This window comes from Camelus ferus, chromosome 5 (assembly GCF_009834535.1).
Source record: "Camelus ferus isolate YT-003-E chromosome 5, BCGSAC_Cfer_1.0, whole genome shotgun sequence".
Classification (NCBI taxonomy): domain Eukaryota; kingdom Metazoa; phylum Chordata; class Mammalia; order Artiodactyla; family Camelidae; genus Camelus; species Camelus ferus.
Genome location: NC_045700.1, coordinates 33661267 through 33684651, shown reverse-complemented (window position 1 = coordinate 33684651; position 23385 = coordinate 33661267). Strand labels below are relative to the sequence as shown.

The window sequence follows — 23385 nt, the reverse complement described above, 5'->3', positions numbered from 1 at the left end:
GTTTTTCCAACTCATCTACCCTGGTATTTCCATTCCAGCATCTTCTTGGCATTATCTGGCTTTCAATCCATTGGCAATTTCCACTGTCAGTTACACTTCACTTCCTTTCTGCCCAGCTTACGGTCATGGTCCATCATTGTAAACATTCCCTTGCAAGCACCCTTAACTCCCTTTCTCCTCTTTTCTTGCTTCTTCCTTACCTGGCAAATCCTCAAGATGATTAAGCCCAACCACCTGCCTGCTCCACATCTCTGCCTGAACAGCTAAAGAAACTGCCTAGAGAAAAAACCACATCCACAACCAGCCTCAATTAAACTCCTGGCTACAAGTCTCTAATGGGCAATCCACACTGACCAGCAATCTTATCACATTTCCCAGGATGTTTCAAAACAGCCATTTCAAATCTTCACCTTTTCCCAAATCTGGTTTACCCTGCACTACCCTAACACACATCACATATCATTGGGAAAACAGAAGCCGTGATGTAAGAACTCTATCTCTCTACCACCCAAACCATGACTTATAGGTCTCCACACCCATTCTCTCTGCAGTCCTTCCTTTTACCATGAATGAAATGTCCCTGCTCCTGCTGAAGACCGTCTTCACTTGTGCCCTAAATCTCCTCCCTTCCTGCGTCTTTAGGAATTGTACTCCGACAGCTATCCATCAATCACTGCCTTCATCAATTTTCCCTCTCTAGTCCATTCGATGGTTTCTTCTCTACTTAAACTCATTCTATTACTCTCCAGTTCTAAGAAGCCCTCCCTTAACCAATAACTCCTTCCAAGAAATTTTCCATTTCTCTTCTTCTCTTCATAATACAACTACTTGAAAGAGTTGCCTCTAAAAACTGTCTCTACTTCCACAACTCAATCCAATAAGCTTTTTAAAACATTTTAACATCTCCTTTTAAAACCATTTTGAACTCTTTAACTTTAGGGACATCTGCTCTCCTGGTTTCCCTCCTATTCCTCTGGCAACTCCTCCTTCTCTTCTAAATGATACAATGTTCCAACAGACCCTTCTCTATCTAGACCTTCCCTATTGGTAATTCCATCCTGTATCAGGTACAACCTATATGCAAATGACTCCTAACTACCTTCAGCCAAAACCCCTCCCAGAAACTCCAAACTCCATTTATCCAACTTCCTGACTGATATCTCCAAAGGAACGTCTAATAAGCACCTCGAACTTCACACAGCCAAAGCAGAACATTTAACCTCCCCCTTCAAGCCTGCTTCTCTCCCAACTCTCCCTTTCTCGGTTTATGGCCCAGCTGCTCAAGTAAAAAATGTAAGCCTTTGTCTCCATTCGTGTTTCTTCTCTTCAGATAATTAATCTATCAGGAAGTTCAGTCAACTAACTCGATCTCAAAAACAAACCCTAAATCCATCCACTTGTTTCTGGCTTTACGACAGGTATGTTCATACATCTATAATTCCTCAGCTGGAGTCCTGCTTCCAATCTTCCCTCCCCCGCCTACCATAACCCCATCTACTTTGTGCAGCCAGCGCAGTCTACAATAGCACAGTTCTCAGTGGCAGCAGTAACACCCACAAGGGAACAAAGTTGGTTCTTGGAGGCAGGCGGGCCAGGGGCGGGACGACAGTGAAAAATCTTACACATCACAGTGGTTTGTGGTCCTCCAAAGCTCAACTCTACCAAACAAAAATCTTATTTTTTAATATTTAAGGAACACTCTTTTGCTAGGGAAAAATTAATTTAAAAGTTTAATTAATAAATTCCAACTTAACTTTTCGTGTTGGAGAGACAATGGAAAAAAAAAAGTTGAGAGACCATTTTACAGCGAAACCATTTCTACAGAAAATGGTTTCTATAGAAACCATGTTTTATAGAAAATCATTTCATATACTAGCACGTAATCCTCCAACGGCTTACATAACCTTCAGATGAAAATGAAATGCCTTACCCTGGCTTGTACAGCCCTATAGGATCTGGCCCTGGCCTACTTTTTAAAGATTCTCTTGGACACTGTGGTAGGTTGGATAGTGGTGCCAGAAAGATATCCACATCCTAAATCCTGGAACCTGTGAGTGTTATCTTCTATAACAACAGTAACAACAAGACATTGTAGATGTGATTAAGTAGAGGATCTTGAGTGGAGAGCTTATCCTGAAATATCAGGGTGGACCCCAAAGCAATCACATATATCTTTATAAGAGGGAAGCAAAAGGGAGATTTGAGAGACACAGAAAAGAAGGCAAGGTGACCACAGAGGCAAAGATTGGAGTGACGCAGCCAAAAGCTCACGAATCCTGGAAGATACTAGCAGCTGAAAGAAGCTAGGAACAGAATCTTCCCCAGAGCCTCCCAAGGGAGCATGGCCTGCCAACACTTTGGTGTCAGCCCAGTTAACACTGATTTTGGACTTCCAGCCTCCTGAACTAAGAGAGAAGAAATTTCTGTTGTTGTAAGCCACCAAGTTTGTGGAAACTTGTTTTAACAGTCACAGGGAACTAATCCAGAGACCTCTTCTCACCGACTAAGTTCCAGGTTTATTTACCTTCTTCCGCCCATCAGACTCGACAAGAATACCATTAGGGTTCTGGCACCAGCTGTCTCTTCTGCCTGGAATGCTTTGCTCATCTTTGCACAGCGAGCTCCTGGTCACTAAGGACCCAGCTCAAATGTCAGCTCCTCAGAGAGGCTTTCCCAGACCATCCAAATCCAAAATAACCACACAGCTTTCATCAGCTCATATGTCTCCTCTTTATTTAACCGTTATTATTTCTTTCCTTCACCCTGCCAGAATGTTGCGGGGGCTCAGGGTGGGCCACCCCAAAATACACATGATGGCATACTGATTATTTTGAATTCAAGTGACTTAAGAGATGGCCAGCACAAGAGGGACACTGACCCTCCTTTCTGTCTCCCTGAAAGCAGGAAATAAATCTCCCATGTGAAAGGTATACTCCCTGCATGTGGAGGTAGGACACCCTTATGGCCAGAGACAGGGCACTGGGGCAGAGATCCCTGTGTAAACAGACCTTGCTACTTCTGTTATTTACTACCTCAAGCCCAGACTCTGTTCAGGTTCTTCACTACCTGAGCACCGAAACCTAAATGTCTATGCCCTGTTAATTCCTCACATATATATTGTTTCTTTGTCTAAAAAGTAGAAAAGCTGCCTCCTTTGGCCAATTCTTAGCTCCTATTTCTTTTTCTTTTTTTTTAACATTTTTTTATTGATTAATAGTCATGTTACAATGTTGTGTCACTTAGCTTCTATTTCTGAGATCTCTGTGTGCACGAATTAAAATTTGTTTTTCTCCTGTTAATGTCTTATGTCAATTTTATTATTAGTCTAAACACAAGAACTCAAGAGGATCAGAGGGGGAGATTTCCCTCTCCCTGATAATGTAAACTCTACAAGAGAAGAGACTGTATCTGTTTTGTACACCACTATAATCTTCATTTGTAAAAAAATGCCGGCCACATATTAGGTGACTGATTAACCAAGCAATGAGTGTATGATTTAGATGGGGGAAAGGATGGTGGTGCTCTTCAATGAGAAGAAAAACAGCATGGTGGGGAGAGGGGAGATGATGAGTCCGGTGTTGACTGTGGGACATCCAAGTGGAAACATACACTGAGTATGAACTCAGGGAAAGGGTCTGGTTGGGGATATTGATTTGAAATCATCAAAATCAAAGCTATAGATGTACTTAAAGGTACCAAGAATATCTGCAAAGATAAGTCAGGGAACTAAGAACAGACCCTGGGGACTACCAATCAAGGGGAAGAACCCACAAAGAGACCCATAAAGGAGTAGTCATGGTAGCCTGGTGAAAGTTCAATTTCACAAAAGAGGGAACCAGCAATCACAGAAATTTCAAGCAATAAGGTCCCATGGATTTGCCAGTCAGGAGGACACCAATAAGCATAACAAGAACAGATTCACCTAAGGTAGAAGCCAAATTTCCAACAGTTGTGGGGTGAATGGAAGGTAAAGAAGTTGTGAACAAAAAATACTACAAACCATATCAGTAAACAAAGAATGCTGAAGCCATCAAGTTATCAATTGCTGCCGCCAGCCCCCTACAGTGAAGGCAAGCAGGCAGCCTGGCTGGCCTCTGCAGCCTGAGGGGACTTACAGTGTGAAAGGACAGGATACTGGCCCTAGATAGCTAGATGCTGGTCAAAGGAATGATTTCAATGAGCCTAAATGTTTGCTCCTTCCCATACACAGAAGAGCGCTAAATTATTTAATTTGAGATGCCTTGTTTTCTTCAGTTAACAAGTAATCTTTCAATGTCCCAACTACCTGGTCTTTGTTGTAACTCTCAGCTTTTAGGCTGTGCATTTATTTCAGCCGACAAAGTAGAAAAATAACATAAAAAATATATACTTTCAGGAAGCATACCTTGAAAGAAAGGAGAGAGTAAGCCTGTTGTTAGAGGAGAGTGCAGAGAGGAGGAATAGTTTGGGGTTTTGGTCTTGTTTGTTATTGTGATGGAAGAATCTTGCACATTCTTGTCAATATTTAAAATGCAGGTGAACATGGAGAAATTTCATAGAGTAAGGAAGCTGAAGGGATGGGGGATCCAGAGTGCTGGGGAAAACATCAACTCTGGATAACCGTGCCTCTAAGCTAGGGTTAATGATAGACTTGATGGATTCAGACACAGGGAAGGTGTAGAAGGGAGAGCAAAATATTAAGAGTTGACATGATACCTGTTTTCTCAGTGTAACAGAAAGCAAGGACATGGTGAAAGGGAAGATAACTCTTCACCAAAAACCCACCATCTCTTTCGCTCCCATCTAGACTACATTCGCCAATCTCTCTTTGTTGATAAGTGTGACCGTGCACATAATTTCTGGTTGGTGCTATGTGAGTGGAATTGGTACATTCATTTCAAGACTAAGTATTTAGAAAGTGGATATGCGTCTTCTCTTTCAGAGAAGCTGAAGACGGTTGGAAACAAAGCCCTAAGGGATGGCAGAGTCACAAAATGAAAGGTTCCAGGATGCTTGAATCACCAGTTGGAGGAAAGCCATCCACCAACCAAGAGTATGATATGATCAAAAAATAAACATCAGTTGTGTTTGTGCTTTTATCTATTTTCAGATCTTTCTGTTGTAACAATTTAGTCTTCTCTAACCACTAACAATTAACTTCTGATAAAGAAATCCATAGGTGGTGTAAAATGCTCAAAAAATGCTAAAGGTTTGGAAAAACTATGCTGAGAAATAGGAAAAGTTGTTGTCTAGAAACAGGTAAAAGAGCTGCCTTGTGGCTAAAGTTGGAGAACATAAATTTGTAGGTGCCTCCAGTCTGCGTGATCGTGTTTATTTTCCCAACAGCATTCACAAACCCAGGTGTAGGAGTGGAAAAGGCAGACTGTTATCGAGTTTCAAGTTGTTTCCACATCCATCAAGACCAAAGAGGATTTTAACAATGTCATGGGTTCCTAGAAGTCAAATCACAAGGAATAATGTTTCAGGCAGGCATGCCATGCTGTGTTCAGTACCACTGGTGGAAACGGTTGAAACACAGTGTAAAGTATCAGGAAGTGGAGGTGATAAAAGGCAAAGTTCAGCGAGTGGAGCAGGGGAATCTAGTGTAACAAAAAAAGCAGGAAATACATGACAGAAATGTAAGTGGGATCATCTCTTGGGTCTATTATTTCTTTACATGGTTTTCAAAGAAGCTTCTGTCATACCAGAACATAACTGTGGCTTTGAGTGAGTCACTGCAGTTCTCTGGAACTGTGTTTCCTCATTGATATAACAGGGTTCATTGCTGACATAGGGAATAATGTGTGCAAACGCTTAGCCCAGGGCCTCGAAAACAGTGATTGCTCTAAATAATATTTATCATTACTATTTATTATTAATAGTAAAAAGACAGAGTTCGGTTAGATCTTTAACCCCCTTCCTCTGTTAAAATTCTGGGAATCTGTATTTTATAGATCATTATCCCAGCTACTTAATGGTGGGTTGGGATGGCGAAAAGGAGTTAATATTAGCAAACATAATAAAGAGAGAAGTGAAATATACTTGTTATGCTAGATCCTTTGAGCACAAGCCAGAAGGGACAGGCAGGAAACGCAGCATCCTCCCAATGTGACTGCTACATCTGGAGAGGCTGAGAGAAAGGACATTTCAAACTCCAGGAAGTAAGAGGAAAAGTCAGATCAGGTCCAGTGGTGAACAGAACCAACTGGCCAAGACTGGCTTCCCCTCAGGCAGGACAAGAGCAGTAAAATATCTTGCACTTTTATGGCTTTAAATTCATCCAGTCTTGCCACTCATTTTACAGAGGAAGAAATGGACAGGTGCAGAGACTGACCAAAGCCATACTTTGGCTTCAGGGATGTGCAGAAGTAAACACTGTCCCCCCAAAGCTCCTTCTACCTAGCCTACAGAAATTGTCCCCAAAGTTTTGTACCCTTAGAATCTAGAGACCTTGGAGGGTGACAAGCAAATTGTATCAATTATCTTGTTATGAATTCATTTTCTGGATTCTTTCTTAAGAGACTGGATTAGGTGGGCAGTGGGAAAGAAGGAAGCGCTGAGCCTCAATGGACAGGAAACGACCTCCTCATTGTAGATTCTTCCACTGGTTCTCTTCACAGATTGCTTTTGTAACTTTAGTTCAAATGCAGCAATTTCCTTTCCTCCTCCCAGACATACTTCAGAAATAAAAACTGCCAAATGTGTAGGGAGAAAGGGAAGGCCAGGAAAAGATAAAGTATCCAGTTTAACTGATTATCTGAAATGCACCTGCCTGTGTGTCACCTGCTGTTCAACCCATTTCTTTCACTTATTTTTTGGGTAAATAAGAGATGAGTGAATTATGAGGCAAACATTTATTCTACAACAATGCAAGACAAGCAGAACATTTACTCTACAACAATGTCCCCAAATGCAAGGAGCTTGGGTTGGGCATATGAAGGTCTATAAACTCCTGTAAGATCCAGCCCTTGCTCGGCATGGTCTTCTGCAGGAAAGGAAATGATACGTGTTTTCAAATAATTACCATACAGAGGAGTAAATGAGACACTTAGTGGCATAAAAAGAGTAATTGAAGAGTTCAGGAAATGTACAAAAGACTTTTGACTGGGGCAGTGAGGTAGTCTGTGGTCAGGACATTCAAAGATTGGCAGGATTTCAAAGAGGTGAAGTAGAAGGAAGAGCATTAGCACAGGGGCAGCAGTAGGAATAAAACAGATCCAGGGAATTCTACATAGTCCAGCTCAACCAGATCACGGGGAAGATGAGAGCAGAACCTTAATACTGGGGCAAGACTGCAACTGTCCATGAATTCAAAGACAAGTATTTAGAGTGTGGTCCAATAGGGCAGAGTGACTCACGGAAGGGTGGAGCAAAGAGTGATGTGATCAAAGCAGTTTTGATATTGCCACGGAGAAACAAAACATCCTTTCTTTCTTCAGTATAAATAAAAGGAAAACAACTTTGGAGAACCTAGTACTCTGAGCTGTACTATTTTTGTCACTTTTCAAGTACATTTAGAAGTTGAGGATGTTTTACTGAAACTCATAAAATCTTAATGAAAATTTTCCAAAATGTTTACCCTGAACATCAACTTTTGTTCCTATTGTGTTCCAACCAGCCTTCGTGGTCACTGGTGCACATAAGGTAAGGAAGAAAGCTCTCTAAGCAGGTCACCAAGTCATACTCGGAGGCCATCTCATTTGACAGTGGCAGCTTTTAAAAATCTAATTTTCAGAAAACATTCTTTCTGTTATCATTTGTGGGATTTGAAAGATATAGGTGGATAATCAAATATGAAATTCCACAGAGGACATAGCACCATTTAAAGACTATGAGTCTAGAAAAATCTAAATTAAACAATCATTGTTCAAACAGTACCCACACCTCAACAGTGTTTCACTATTACAAAATATATTAGTAATCTTTTCATTTTGCTGGTCAAATTAAAAGATACCCCCAAATAATGCTTTAAAGTTTTGTTAATACATTATGTCACAATAAATTTTTACTTAGGAGGGAAACATTTTCCTAATTAAAACCAGAAACTATGCACTGTCTGCTGCATAAAGCAGAAATTTTACTTTGAAAGAATCACCATAAAGTTTTCAACTGAAAAATGGGAAACAAGAATACAGATGTAATATAGGAAGAAATATTTAACACAAAGAACCAGTAAGAACTGCCAACAAAAGATGAAAATCCTGAAAAACAAGAAAGAAAGAAAGAAAAAAAAAACCCATAGGGTCACATTCATGTCAAGACATGAAATTAGAGTTCTGAACAAACTGTGACCACAGTCATTACCTAAACATCCTCAGGTATTCAAACTGTCAGCTCTTCATGCTTCCTCTTCCTGAAATGTTGCTGAGATCAATACCCAGTCAGATAATACGGGAAGAGGTCTAAAGTCATTAGAGATTTCCTGGCTTGTAGCCATTTGGGCCCTTGCCTTTCTCACTTGCAGTTAAATCTGATCATCTGTCCCTCCTACATTTCTTTCCCCCATCCTGTCAACAATTATGAAACAAGGAAATATACAAAATGCCCTTTATTAGCTTCTTCGCTCTCTTTAACACAAATTCCAAATTGTCTTCTTATCTCAGAGGGAATGAGTCCTGATGGAATTTTCTAAGTATTTTGACAAGTATCTAAAACCACTTTTATATTACTGCTAGTTGAGCGCCATTCATTCCTTCCCTACCTTCCAAAATAACAATCCTGAAATTAGCCAGTCGTAGGGGTCTCAAACTTAATGACTAGTAATTTTCCCCGGAAACTTCAGATGAAAAAGATATCGTATTGTACACAATCAGATAGACTAACAGGCAGGCCATCTGACACATTTTTTCAAGCAAGCATGTTAAAAGTGAAGAGTTATAATTTTTAACTCCAATCCTGGACTTTAAAATTTCAGAGACACAGTGAAAGTACTATTGAGTGCACATACACAATTGTACTGTAGCTTTTCCATAGAAACTTCATTTTTAAAAATATATGATTGTGCTGGCTTTTTAAAATACTGAAGTACAAAATAGGAAACATTCTTGAAAGATAGATCATCTACTGCAGTCGTCAGGAAACTTTGTCTCTCTGTTGCTGAAGCAACAGTCTCTTCACCACAAAATTGTCAAGAACTACTTGAGCCCAAGTTAACCTCTTCCTTCCATAACCACAACAGTTATAGCCAACAGTTATACCCCATTCTACTACTGGGTAAGTAGTAGACTTACCATACTTACTTGACTATGCAAGATCTTACACTGGTCCCTAATTGATATCTTTATGTTTTACATTGTTAAACTCTAACCTTCTCAAAAGCAGGATAGCCATACTTTTTCTTTACCTAGAACTTGTTACTATATAATGCCTCACAAGTCCACAGAAAACCTCATTTAATAACTCAAGTGTTACATATATTTGATTCCTAATGCTCTTTCTAAAGTGTTGCTTCTGCACTTAGGACAGTGTAGTGTGTCTGATCATTGACAAGTAGAAAAAAAATCAAGTTTTGGGAAACCTAAGCAGAAACATCATCACAGTAAAAAAAAAAAAAAAAAAAAAAAGGAGAAATTAGATAATGGTCTAGAAATTGCTTCCCTTCTCAAATAACTATAGTTGCCACTAACCTCTCTTCCTCCATGCCCTGCCCCCACCATACCCACAAAATTAAAGGGGGAAAAGCCTGGATAATTCATTCACAACATGCAAGAGCTAAATTATCTAGGCAACTGCATTTTTTGCCCAAATCTTCCCTTTTTGAATATAAAAAGAAAAATATAGAAGAAGGAAGAAAGCTAATATTTTGAAGTCTACTACCGGACAGGAACATCACTAGCAATTTTACATGTGTTATATCATATATTACCATCCACATTTTGTCAACAAGACACTGAGGCCCAGTGAGGCTGAATAGTTTAACCTAAGGACAAAGACTTTGGTTTCCTTTCCCCGACTACACTCAGCAAAATTTATCCCACAGTTCAGTCACTCATTGAAAAAACATTTATTGAGCACTTACCACAAGCTAGTCATCATTGTAGACATCAGAAATAAGAAAGTATGTGAGGCAGACCAAGCCCCTCATAAAGCTTACATTCTAGTGATGAAAGCAGAAAACAAATACCCAAACAGGATATTTGAGAGTTATAATAGTTTACCAATATGACTTACGTACAATGATAGTCAAGTATTTCTAAATATCTATGAGATTAAATAGTTACAAAAACAGAATGGGGGGGTGGTTATGAATGGTAACACTGTGGCCCTCTTGTCGAACTAAGCTAAGCCATTGCATCTTTTAACAAACAGAGGGAGAGAGAAGGAAGCAGAGTATTAATGCTGCTCAGAAAGTCTTTATAAAATAAAGTGACTGTGTGAGATATCAGAATGGACAGGGCCAACAATGTTGGTTCTCAAACTGCAAATTTTGCCTTTATTTGTTATTACTAAGGTACAGCTGCATTATTTGGAAAAATCAAGGGAGTGTTGTAACTCAACATAATCCCCCTATGAGTAACACAAGACGGTTTCAACATCCTCATCACAAGGTTTCCCATGCTGCACATGGTGCCCATTGGGCAAAGGCATCCAGCACTCAGTCCATGGCCAGCAAGAACTATAGCACTCAGAGATTAGAGTGGGAAGTAGCTATCAGGAAGTGTTTGGCCCGAGTGTGGCAGTTCTCATTACCCTCCACACTCCTAAATGAAACTTCACATCTATTAAACTTGGGAACATATGCAAAATTCTAAGTTTTATTTTAAGCAATGAAGACTCAGTGGAACTTACCCTTCCTTCCCTCACCTATTTCTACAAGTATAAAAGTTGACTAAATTAGCTAGGAGCCATTTCTATAGCTGCCCCCACCCCCATGATATTTATGTGTTGTGTCATTTGGGTTGGCCCTTGTCACTAAGACCTGGAGAGAATTTGCATTTGTAAATTACTTTGGAACTCCAGAGGAACACAGTTTTAGCATTAGATGGAAGACAGTCCAGAGACCTAAGGCTAAGATCAGGACTTCATTCACAGGGCTGTACCTTCCTGCTGGAGCACTCTTTGCAAATCTATTTTTGCTCCTTTAAGTTACTACGTGGGGAGTGGAGGCTGTGTTAATTTCATCAGTGTACACTTTCTATTTCCTCCTAGAACTGTCACACTCCAGCAGTTAAGATCCTCAAAGAAGCCTCAATCCCCTTCTAGAATCTTTCCCTCCCTTGATTCAGAAGGGAGCAACAGTCCTTATCAGACAAGCGACATCCACAAGCCAAAAGTTTGTAACAAACTTTGAGTTAGATACCAACCCTAGCCCAAAAGTCCTGCCTCTTAGCTAAGGAGGTAAGTGTATTACACCCCATCGCCCTCCAAAAGAGCTAAACCCTGTATAAGAAGGAGCCCACGTTTCTGTCGATGGGGAGAAATTCTAAATCTTTCCGAAGATTCCGCCGCCACCCCAACACCGGACTCACCGGGTCAGAGAGAGACCACTCCCCCCGCTACAACCCTGGGGGCGGGGGCGGAGAGGGTCTCCCAGGAAGCACACACCTGAGGTTGATCCTCTCGCGCGAGGGGAGACAGAGCAGGAGCGCCCGGTTCCTCCGGCAGGGGCGGAGTCTCTGCCTCCCCCCCGAATCAGAGCCGCGGCCCCGGTACTCGAGGCGCGCGTGCTTGTCACCGGGGGCAGGCAGGGCGACTGTAACCCGACGCGCCCAGCGCCGCCGCGCCCCCGCCTCCCCGGCAACTTGCTCCTCCCGCTCCCCTCCCCGAGGGCCGACCCCGGCCGCGCGGCCGCCACATCCCGCAGAATACCTCGGGCCCAGGCTCCTCTGGGCCGGCGGGGAACCGCGGAAGTGGAGGCGGGGGACCCGGCGGGGGGAAGGGGTAAGCGTTGCGAACCAGCGAGCGAGCAAGGTCTCCGCCGCCCAGTGAACGTGACTAACGGGGACGCGAGGACGATGGGCCCGCCGGGTGGGGTGGCGGCGCGGCGGACGATGGGTCCTCTCCCCAGGCTGTGGAGCACCGGGCGGCACTCCAGGCGCTCCGCCTCGCCTGGCCAGGCGGCTGGCGGGCCGGGAAGCCTCAGCTAGGCTAGGCCGGGAGAGGACGGTGGAGGTGACCGATTTCCTCTGCCCCCCCATCCCCGTGCGGCCCGCCCTCGCCACCTGAACAAGACAGAGAGCACGCCCGCCTGCAAGCTGGCGGGGCTGGCTTACCTGATTTCTCGTCCCCTGCCCCCGAATTTGGTTTCCCCTACTCCGCAGGCAGGCTTCCCCTGGCCTAGAAACGCGTCTGGGAGGCGGGCGGACCCCTGGGACCCCGTCGTCAGAGCCCAAAGCCCTCGCCCCGGCTCCCCCCCCCCCCCCCCGCCCCGCGCACTCTGGAGAAGCACCCGGCCTCCTGACCCTCGCCTGAATGTCGGCGCGGGGACCCGCAGGGAAGACCAGGCCCAGGCATCGGGGTAGGATGCTGAGCACAGGCTCCTCAGGCCCAGCCTCGTACAGGTGGGGGGAGGGGAAGAGCCCGGGTAGCAAAGCAGCAGGCTTCCCAGTTGCACCCCTAAAACCGACCCTGCCCACTGAGCATGCCCAGCTCACTTGTTGGAACTACAACAGCTAGGCAGGCAGGCGAGCCCAAGGGGACCCAAGGAGGGCGCAGGTGGTGTTTAAATGGACCCATTTCTTTAAGGTTTTTCCTCTGAAGATCTCTGGGAGTTTTACACGTAACGTTTCTACCGTGGTGTTGGAAAATACCCAGGGAAGGTTTGGAAAGGCCTTCCAAAAAGTGGCAGCCTTTGAACTGAAATCCCAGGGGTGGGTTTTTCTTTTTTTCAGCCAATTATTTACTAAGACATTTACTAATTTCTTTAAATACCAAAGAATTATTATAATTGACCCAGAGGAATATGTAGATTTATTGCACCCCAAACTCTTAATAACAGGAAACCTGCCTATCCAATGGGTAGTGTATCCAGTGGAACAGTGGTTCTCAGCCTTGGATACACATTACAGATGGGGGACGGGAGAGGGGAGTGGACGTTAAATGATCGATGTCCGGTTTCCATCCCCACACGAACTGAATCAGTCTGTGGATGGAACCTGAAAATCTTTATATTTTAAAACTGTGGGTCTCAAAGTGTGGCTAGGGGAGCGAGCAGAAGTCAGCATCACCAGAGAACTTGCTAGAAATGAAAATTCTCGGCCTCGCTCCAGACTACCTGATTCTTAAACTTTGGGACCGGGAGCCTAACTGATTGAACAAGCCCTTGGGGAGATTCAGATGCACACTACTGTTTGAAAACACAAGATTCACACAAGCACCCAGGCAGGGTTGAAAACCCCTGTGATAGACCATTGGTTTCACTTTTTTTTTTTTTTTCAAATCCTAAACATTTGTCTAGAAGAGTAACATGTTACACAGAAAAGGAATAATCTAGTTGAATAGAGGTGCCAAATTCTGGATTTCCTGCCCTCCCACTAACTCTCCCAGAACAGTTCAGTGATTGGAAATGGTGACCACCTACTATTATTCACTTTTGTACTCTGGTGCCTAGCACAGTGCCTATAACATAATAGATGTTTGATCATTGTTAATTGACTTGAAATGAATACTTAAGTGAACGATTTGTTTGAGGCCCTATTATGTATACTGTTTATTTTCCCCACATGTCCTAGTCACCTTGCTAAGCTAACAAGCCAGCAGGGATTCAGTTCTCATCAATAATCCATGATCATTCATGATGGTACAGTCCAAGTCAGACCCTGATGGAACAGAAAATGGGAAGAGGTAGAAAATGTTGAGGTGGGAAAAGTCAGAAGCACTGGACATGATTTCACTTGCCAAAATTGGGGCCCAAAGCAACCAAAGGAAAGCAAGAAGGACCTAAGCATGGGTGGAATTCAGGAAAGGAATCAAAGGAAGAAAGGTGTGTATGGGAGGGGTTAAGGGAGGAGAGATAAGAAAGCTTAACATGATAAGCCTACTCTGACCTTTTTCTAAACAGCCCACCTGAGCCCTCCTCTTCCCCAGGCTCCATATATATATATCTAATCTCAACTACAGCCTTGAAAAATTTTAATTAGAAATTGTTGTGAAATAGTTACTTCCAACTGCTGTGTGAAAACATAGCCCATTTGAAATTACTCAATATAAGTTAGGCATCCACTTTTATTCAAGGCCAAGTGGTTTAAAAAAAAGTTAATTTTTAGAGAGATATGCTAGATAATTTCAAAATGCAGAAGTTTATGATACTTCTTTAAGACCCACAGAGACTTACAAAATCAAAATTATTTCCTATTTACTCCATCACTATTTTCTAGATGGAATAAAGTATGAAAATGAATTTTTCTTTTTAGCCTTCTACATAATGCTTTAAAACTTAAGATACTATTTATGAACACCTAAAGTAGCATTCCACCTCTATATCTCTGTCCCTGTATCTTGCTTATCATGACAAGAATTCCACTAAAAGAGTTTGGTTGCTGATTGGCGTATCTAACAGGAGTGTAATTTCCCACATGTCTAAGCAATTTATTTTCGTTATTAAGATAATTTTGCGGGGAAGAGGGGAATAATCATTAATTTAGGGATTACCTTTAGAATTAAGTATTACACTAGATCCACACACAAAAAAAACTTTGCCTATACACATATACACTAGCTACGGCCTCTCATGGAATTAAAACAAAACCAAACTAAACACGTCGAAGCCTGAAAAGGGAGAAAACTGAGTGAAGGTGGAGGAGAGGAAGCACTTATCATAACCGAATTAAAAACATGAAGTAATTATTTCAGCAGAAGGCAGTCTACTGAAGACCAGCCTCGGGGAAGTTACTCTTAAGTGTTTCTCCTAGTCATTATAAGCATGACTCAGCATTTGGAATGAAACTATGTTTACTGTCTTTCAGACTGAGGGTGTCAGATAACTTTGGTGCTACCTAACCCTTTTCTAGTCTGCCTAAGAAAACTTGAGGACTGTCATGGGTTTGCAGCCTCACATGGCTACCAAAATCTGAAAAGCTTTCCCCTTTTCATTTGTTTCTATGTTAACAAAGCCTAAGTTTGCCCACCATTAATTTATCTTGCTTTTGTAGCACTATCTGGTAAATTTAGGTTATTTTCTGTATTCCAGTATAACAAAATGAGCAAGAAGTTCTTCCCTTCCCAAGCCCAGAGAGTGAGTTACCTGCTACTTAGACATCGGAAACCCAACTGCTAGGGGTGAACTTTCCCCAACATGGGGAACCTTCCAGTGACAATTCTATTACATGCCTTTTATGACCATATCTGCATCATGCCCAGGGTCCACTGTTTTATGCCCTGCCCATTTCTAGAGAGAAACAAAATTTCATTGGTTACCAAAGCTCATAATCAAATCTATGGAATGTAAGGAACAAAAGGGGCCATAAATGATATTAACGCCCACACTTTTGTTTTACAAAGGATGAAACCAAGGCCCATAGGTATAAGTACTTTACCTAAGCTTACAAAGTTAGCTAAACCTAGAGCCAAGACTAAAATGAGAAACTGCTTGGTATAGAGAACAGTGTTCTTCAAATCTATCCTCTTCTAAGTTCTTCAACTGTGGCCAGTCTTCCCAGAGTCTTGGTTTCCTCATCAGTGAGGATGTTAATAGCGAACATTCAATATTATTTACTCTGTGTCGGGCACTGGTCTTAACAAGGTGTATGTAATCTTTAATCCTCAGAATAACTATGAGTTTTTTCATTTCTTTTGCTTTCTTTTTACAAACAGGAAATTGAGGCACAGAATTGTTAGGTAACATGCCCAAGATATCTTAGCTAGCAACAGCCAAACTGGGATGGAATGGGATAATAAATGTCAAATGCCTGACATATAGGTTGTCAATAAAAGTATCACCAATTTCATTTCTCTTCCCTAACCCCCAGGCATTCTGACCCTTGGTCCAACATTGGGCCAAGACACCTTTGTTCTGAGCTCTGATTGCTGTGTAGGCTCACGTCTTTCTTCCATTCTATTATTTTAGTAGTTTACATAACTTAGGAAGTACTGTATGCACCTATAATTTTATCCACTATTAACAATAGTTAAAACATTAAGAAGATAACCAAGCATTAACGACTACAAGTTTACTATCACCAAACTAACAAAATCCCTAATATACAGTTTCTAAAAGATTAGCAATGCTGTCCATGAAAATCTTTTAAAAATCCTTGAACAGGACCGGACCAGTACATTCGGGGCTTGGAGATAAGGGCAGCTCATTTATCACTTAGTGGGCCTCCACCTCCTTGTTACTTGAATTCTTGAAAGCAGGATTATAGACATTTAAAAATATCCAACAGAAACTCTTCCCACGTCATTGATTCTCAGAGTCAGAATCAAGAATGAGATGAAAATACAGTATATGATCCCTGAAAGGATGAGATAAAAATACTAAATATATTTTAAAAGGGTACTTGAAGTTTTATTTCTGCTTTACAAGAATCTGGGAAAAGTATTTTTAAAATAAAATTTTAAAGCATCAATATAAAGTGGCACCAGGAAACTTACTTAGATTTAAAGGTCTTGAGGGTAAAGGAAATGTGAACTCCTTCCTTGGGCAGGCATCTACTCTGTTCCTAGGACAAGGCAGCACTGAAAATAAGCTTTTGCAAATGTTTGTGATATAAATCGAGTAATGTCTCTGGAACATAGCCTCCTATTTAATAGCAGGAGGAAAGTTGTGGGTAAGCAGAAATGTCCCAAGAAACTCATGCAGAGAACATACATAAGTATTAGGTTCTGACGTGGAGCTGAAACAAAATGGAGTTAACTCTGGTTATGATTTAGTGAAAGAGGTGACTGAGCCAAGAGTAAACAGCCCAGGAAACTGGAGATTGTTCAGTTCCATCTCTGAATACCTGTTACATAACCTGGAGACGGCTTAAATCTCAGCAGTAAATACTTGAAACAGACTTGACCACAGTCTGTAATGTTATTATGTGATTTCTTTTTTAAATGAATGAATCTGAACAGCAAAATATAGAGCAACAGTAGCAATGGGTGGGGTTTGTGTCTGTGCGTGATTAGCTTTAAAATGAGAAGAACACTGTGTCTTAACTCAGCAGCCTTGAAGCACATGGGCATTGACCTAATTTCTGCTAAGCCAAGAGAAAGTCCCTTTACACACAGGGGTGTGGGCCAGAGAGTAACAGGTGCTGTTTCCTCAGTAAATACCTTGGACTCAGAAGGGAATCTCCTTCATTCCTCCGCTATTAGCAAAAGCATCATGCAAAGCTGAAAATGAACCATAGAAAAGTAGAGCATCTTGTTCTGTTATCTTTATCTGTTTATTTTCGAAATAGCTCTTTAGGGGAGGGGAGTGGTGGTGCTTAAAACAGAAGAGAGTGATTCAGTGTAACCTTCATCAAGGAGAAATTTGACAACTAAATGGAAAGCCTGTTATTTTAAAAATTTGTTTTACTTCAATAATAAAAAAGTCATCTAGTTAAAAAAAAATTCTAGATCACACTATAAATAGATAATCCCTTTTCCTTGCTGCTTAACGTTTAACTGTGGTCAAGTTTCTTGAGAACTGAGACAACTTGACATGTGATGAAAAGCTAGAAACTGGTGTCAGGGCATCTGAAAATTGTTTTTGTTTCTAGTAAATTTAGTGTCTGTGTATGCTAAATATATCTTTCAATAGTCAGATATGGAGGAAGACATTTTTTCCTGAGCATGTGCCCTTCACTATCAACCTGATCCTCTTGGGAACTTGAAATAGAGTAAAATTCCAGCCCTCCTGAAGACCGTCTTCCTGCAGTGGGTCTCAGAGCACCACAGGGTGGAATTCCAGCTTTTCCATTATCTTCCTTACCCTAAACACAATTTACATTCCTGCTTTTGGGCTATGCGAAAAGCAAATTGTCCTCAAGTTTATGGAGCTAAAGTAAAGACTTAAAAGCTGTCCTGTGGTGGGCAGAATAGTGGCCTCCCTGGGACTTCTGAATGTCACCCTAGGAGGGGGGAGTATTAGTGGATATGATTTAACTAAGGAGCCCCAGATGATGAGGTTATCCTGAATTATCAGAGTGGACCCTAAATGCAATCACACGTGTCCTTCCTTTTAAGAGAGAAGTAATAGAGGGGTTTTACACAGATGGAAAAGTAGAAGACAGTGTCATGAGGGACGCAGGCTGGAGACAAGCTCAAGAATGCCAGCAGCCAGCAGGAGCTTGAAGAAGCAAGGAATGGATTCCCGCCCCTCCAGATCTGCTGGAGAGAGTAAGGTCCTGCTAACCCTAATTTCAGTCCAGTAATGCTGATTTTGAATGTCTGGCCTCTACCGGATCCTCCTTCAAGCAGAACTTCTTGCGCCAGTTGCTGGAAGCATTTTCAGCTTCAACTCTTTTAGAATTTGCCTCTACTGCAGAAAGCTTCCTCATTCAAGGTCATTCCTTTCCTGGACTAGTCCTTACCCTGTGGTTGAATGAAGCAGGGGTATAAAGGCTTAGCTGGATAATTGGGAAATAACTCCAATGGCTCCAGAACTCCCTTACAGGGGGTGACTGAGGTTCTGCTGGGCTTGCATCACAGTTGCGCTTCTCCCTCCACCCACTCTTGCTTCTGCACTCCTCTTCTCACAAGTACCCCTAATAGTAACCTGCATGCAATACTCTGTCCCAGCATCTGCTTCCAGAAAACCTAAGCTGCATCAGGGCCCTTCATAAAAAGGAAGCCCAGGTAACCAAAACCCTTGAGTTCCACAGAATTTTAAAATCATTCTTCCTCCTTATTCTGATTTCTCCACTTAGATTATACATTTCTGTCCAGCTCAAATAAAGAACCATTGCCTGGAGACTCTGTAATCTGCTCTCCATCTCAGGGCACAAGGCTTCGCTGAACCACATATATAGTTCAGGAGTATGAGTTGACGCATTTCCCCCTAAACCCTACTTCCTTTCAAATTTTTCTAACTTACATGTTTCTGATTTTAGTCAATCCAAGGCTATTTGCTGAGCATCACCTACGAACCAGGCACTATTCTATTATTCCAGGGATACAGGGCTAGGTGCTCTTATCACACAGTCCAGATTGCAGCATGTGATATACTCTAGATTGACCTTTACATAGGCCTCCCAGGCAAGGTAAATGAATTAACTAGGCTAGATGTAAGACAAATAAGGAGTGGTGGGTCTGGGGCAAATTGGAGAGCGCCTACCACACCTAAAGAGGTGAGCTCTCTACCTAAACCTGGTGATCAAACTGTGTTACTAGCTAGGAAAACATATATTATATGCTTGCTTATGTGATATAAGATGAAGTCTGCATTATCACCTCGGATTTATTTTTGCCCCAAATATTTAACCTAAATTAATCAAGCCTTTAGATCTGAATTCTAGCCCACAAATGCAATGCATGTTTTAATTGGATCCTGGCTAGAATAGAAAATGAACGAGGGGAGGGTAGAGCTCATGCTTAGCATGCATGAGGTCCTGAGTTCAATCCCCAGTACCTCCTCTAAGAATAAGTAAATAAACCTAATTACCTCCCCCCACCCCCGCCAAAATGAAAGAAAGAAAGAAAATGAATGGAAAAGAAATTTTGGAAACAAGGGGGAAATTTGAATATGGACTGAGTAAAGATGACCTTAGAGAATTACAATTGATTTTTCTTCTTCAGAGTGATAATATCGCAATTATGTACAAAACTGTCCTTATTATAGAAATGCATGCTAACATATTTAGGGGTGAAGTAATATAACATTTTAAGATAGGTCAGCAAAAATATAAATGTATAGATATAGAGATTTGATTTTATAATAAATACGGCAAAATAATAACAATTGTTGAATCCAGAGGTAGATGAATAGATATTTATTTGTAATTCTACTCTTCAGTTTGCCTTAAGATTTTCATAATCAAAATCCTGAGAAAAAAGAAATGGGGCATGGTTTATATAGCTCTTGTCCATCACTGTCATGGGGGAGTTAGGCCGTGTTACTTGATACTCTAAATTTTCAAAAGAACCCAGAAATCTGGAATTTTTATACAAAAGGCTTTTCCCACTTAAGAAAATATTAGCAACCAAATCTAAAAACAAATAGTAACAACAGAACCTCTGTGCAGGCCTGATACAATGCATTTGGATGCTAAAGCTCTAGACACGAATTCCCCTTCTCTGAGATCCCTGCAACTTAACCCTTTCTTCCACCTTGCTCTCTGACCCTCCATCCCTGGTTTTCTTGCCTCTCAAAGTGACTTCTAGCTAACTTAGTCCTTTTCTCACTCTTGCTCTTCTTTTTTCCCAACTGGCCTCTGACGCTTTACAGTTTCATTGAGCAGTTGGTGGATAATGCGAAAATTAATCAGGCTATGGATTTCTCTGGAGTATCAGATGATTTAGCAAACCGAGAATTGTTTAATAATTATCCTAGGGCACTAAACATTATCCTAATGATCTAAAGTAGTTATTAAACCTTCCCACTTAAGATTATTAAATTGCAACATCTGTCTTCAGGAAGGATTTCTATTGCATGTAATATTTGCAAAACATTTACAACTGCTTTTAGTTGTATCTCAGGCCCTATGATAAGTTTATAGTTTTTCCCCCCCTTTACTTAATGGCTGAAAACACTAGGCATGGAGTCCTAAAGGTAACTCGAGTCCTCTGTAGGAGAAGGAATTAGACCTAGGCAAGCTTCCTGGATGACAGGCTGCTGCTTATCCAACTGTACCACATTCTCTCCAGCCCTCGTTTGCTTTATTAGCTAATTACCAGGCTGCATATTCAACCCAAGTTTCAACTATATTAAGGGCTATTTACTAGCTAAAATCAATACCCCTTCGATTAGACATCTGGCGTGGCTTTTGGTAACTAAGCATTTTTTGGGCTTCACTGCTTTTACTCCATCAGGGAGGTGGGAAAGTGCTTTGTTTTGATTTTTTACACTTAGTGGCTACTGCTCTTAGCAATAGAAGATAAAAGGGCAGGAGAGACTCGCTTTGCCACAGCAGAGAATAGGAACAAACATGTAATATTTACTGCACAAGGAAAGGGGCAAAGAAAAATATAATAACGAACAGTGATTTTACTATTTTTAAGGCTCTTTTTTCAACTAGATAAATCTCTTTGTATTTATGCCTGGTGCCCCAAGCACCATATTAGCCTTAAAAATAAAAACATAAATCAAATACACTCTCCAACTTGGTTAAGTTGGAAAGAGACACAATTGAAACAATAATTACTATAAAAGAGTGAGAAGAGCAAAAAGTAGATGTGAAACTGGGTTTTGACATAGCATAGAAAAGGGAATGATTTATTCCTTCTAGAAAGAAAAATGCCCAAAATGCCTTTTTGTTGGTAATGATGGTGAAATGACAGAAAGTCCCTTTTTAATACGGGAATTTTATTATGAAAGTATAGTAGTTCTGCTTTATCACTGGGGGAACATACCAAAACCCCTAGTGGATACCTGAAACTGTAGATATAATACTGAACCCCATATGTACTATGTGTTTTTCTATACATGCATACCTATGATAAAGTTTAATTTATAAATTAGGCACAGTAAGAGATTAACGAAAGTAACTAATAATAAAATAGAACAATTATAATAACAATATACTGTAATAAAAGTTATGTGACTGTGGTCTTTCTCTCAAATTATCTTATTGTACAAATTTAATGCCTTTTCCACCTTAACCAAGAATTTACCACACACTGTGTCTGAAACTTTTGCAGTTTGAGGTGCAACAGCAAAACTAGCATGAATTTCTTTTCCTTTCTTCACAAGTTAACAGATAGAAGATTGCTTCTTACTGTAGATCTTAGCAACCTCAGCATATGATTTTTTTTCTTTCTGTATTAGGTCAAGAACTTCCAGCTTCTCACTTTATGGCCCCTTTTTGGCATATCTGAATTGCCAGCATCACTACTTTCGTGCTTTGGGGCCATTATTAAGGGAAATCCTGGAACACAAGCACTGCAACAGTCTATCTGATCTGATAACCTAGATAGTCACTGACTACTGGGTGGGACACGCTGGACAAAGGGATGACTCACACCCCAGGGACGAATGGAGACAGACAGCTTGAGATTTCATCACACTACTATGAACAGTGCACAATTTAAATTTTATAAACTGTTTATTTCTGGAATTTTCCATTTAATATTTTAGGACTGCGGTTGACCATGGCTAACTGAAAGTGTGAAAAATAAAACTATGGATAAGGGGGACTGTCACTGTAATCCACGTTCATTTTGAAATATATAGACAAAGAAGAGTAAGAAACCCCTATAATCCCACCACTCAGATCACAATTAACCTCTGCTAATAGTTTGCTGTAAACATTTTAAGAATGTTTTCTATTATATATATGCACAACTTTCTAAAATAATTAAACCAAAAATATGTGAAGACATAGGCTTTGAATCAGATCATTCCAAACCAGATCTTGCCAGTTATTACCTTCATGACTTTGGACAATCTGCTTAATCTCTCTGAGATTCAGGTTTCTCATCTGTTATATATGGATAATGATACCTACGCCTCAGTGGGTTGTTGTAAAGATAAATGAGATGATAGAAATACAACTCTTAGAACAATCTCTGAGGCATATAAAGCACTCAACATGTTCATTCATCTAACAAGTATTTATTAAGAGCTCTCTGATTAAGCACTTAGACTACATTAGTGAACTAAATATGGTATTTATTTTAAATATTATCATTAGTATTATCATGCCTTGTGAATCCTCTTTCATTTAACAATGTAGGGAATATCTTTCAATGAAAATAAACATATAAACATGGATCCATATCATCATTTTTACTGGCTACACAGCGTTTCAATGGGAATGTATGTCACAAGCTATTCAGCCAATCTCCTATTCAAGGAACTACAAAGATGGTTTCCAATCTGTATTGTAGATAACACTGCTTTGAACATCTTTGTATCCATGTCCAAATGAATCCATAGCATTCCTCCCAGAATGCTAATGTGAACATTTTCATGAACCACAACACCAGATAGGATTTTCAAGGAAGCAAACCACTGTTACCTCTTAGCCCACTCTTCCAATGCCTACTCAACCCTCTCTGTGCTCCTAGGAAAAGTATAGAACTACAGTGCTGCTTGATACAAAGTTGTTGACTGTTTTTTGTTTTTCCTTTTTTTTTTAAAATTTAATATATGTAAAAATAACCTGGAACACTTGTTTAAACATGCTTGTTCCTAGAAGTAAAGGGTACCCACATAGATTCTGTCTCTGTACAAACAGGTTGGGGACTAAGGATTTGCATCCTAATGAGCACCCCAAGCTAATTTGAATGGAGATAGTCCTCAGACTACACCATGTTGAACAACTCTGCTATAGTCTCGTGCTCCTCAAAGGGCAGTTCCTGTATAAGCAGCAAGAGCTTGTAACCCAGGTGCTTACTAGA

At 40.9% G+C, this 23385-nt stretch overlaps 1 protein-coding gene across 5 annotated transcripts in view; it reads right to left on the bottom strand.

The window, feature by feature from the left end:
- Window positions 1–12569, bottom strand: part of GPD2 (glycerol-3-phosphate dehydrogenase 2) — a 134305-nt gene extending 121736 nt beyond the window's left edge. Inside the window, exon 1 of one of the 5 annotated variants that reach the window (XM_032479470.1) lies at window positions 12192–12569. The gene's annotated coding sequence lies outside the window, so the exon portion shown is untranslated. Of the gene's footprint in view, window positions 1–11447; window positions 11689–11787; window positions 11919–12191 lie in introns of those variants that run through there. The other 4 variants (XM_032479471.1, XM_014565009.2, XM_014565008.2 and 1 more) reach the window with 4 other exon arrangements.
- Between the last annotated feature and the right edge of the window lie 10816 nt (window positions 12570–23385).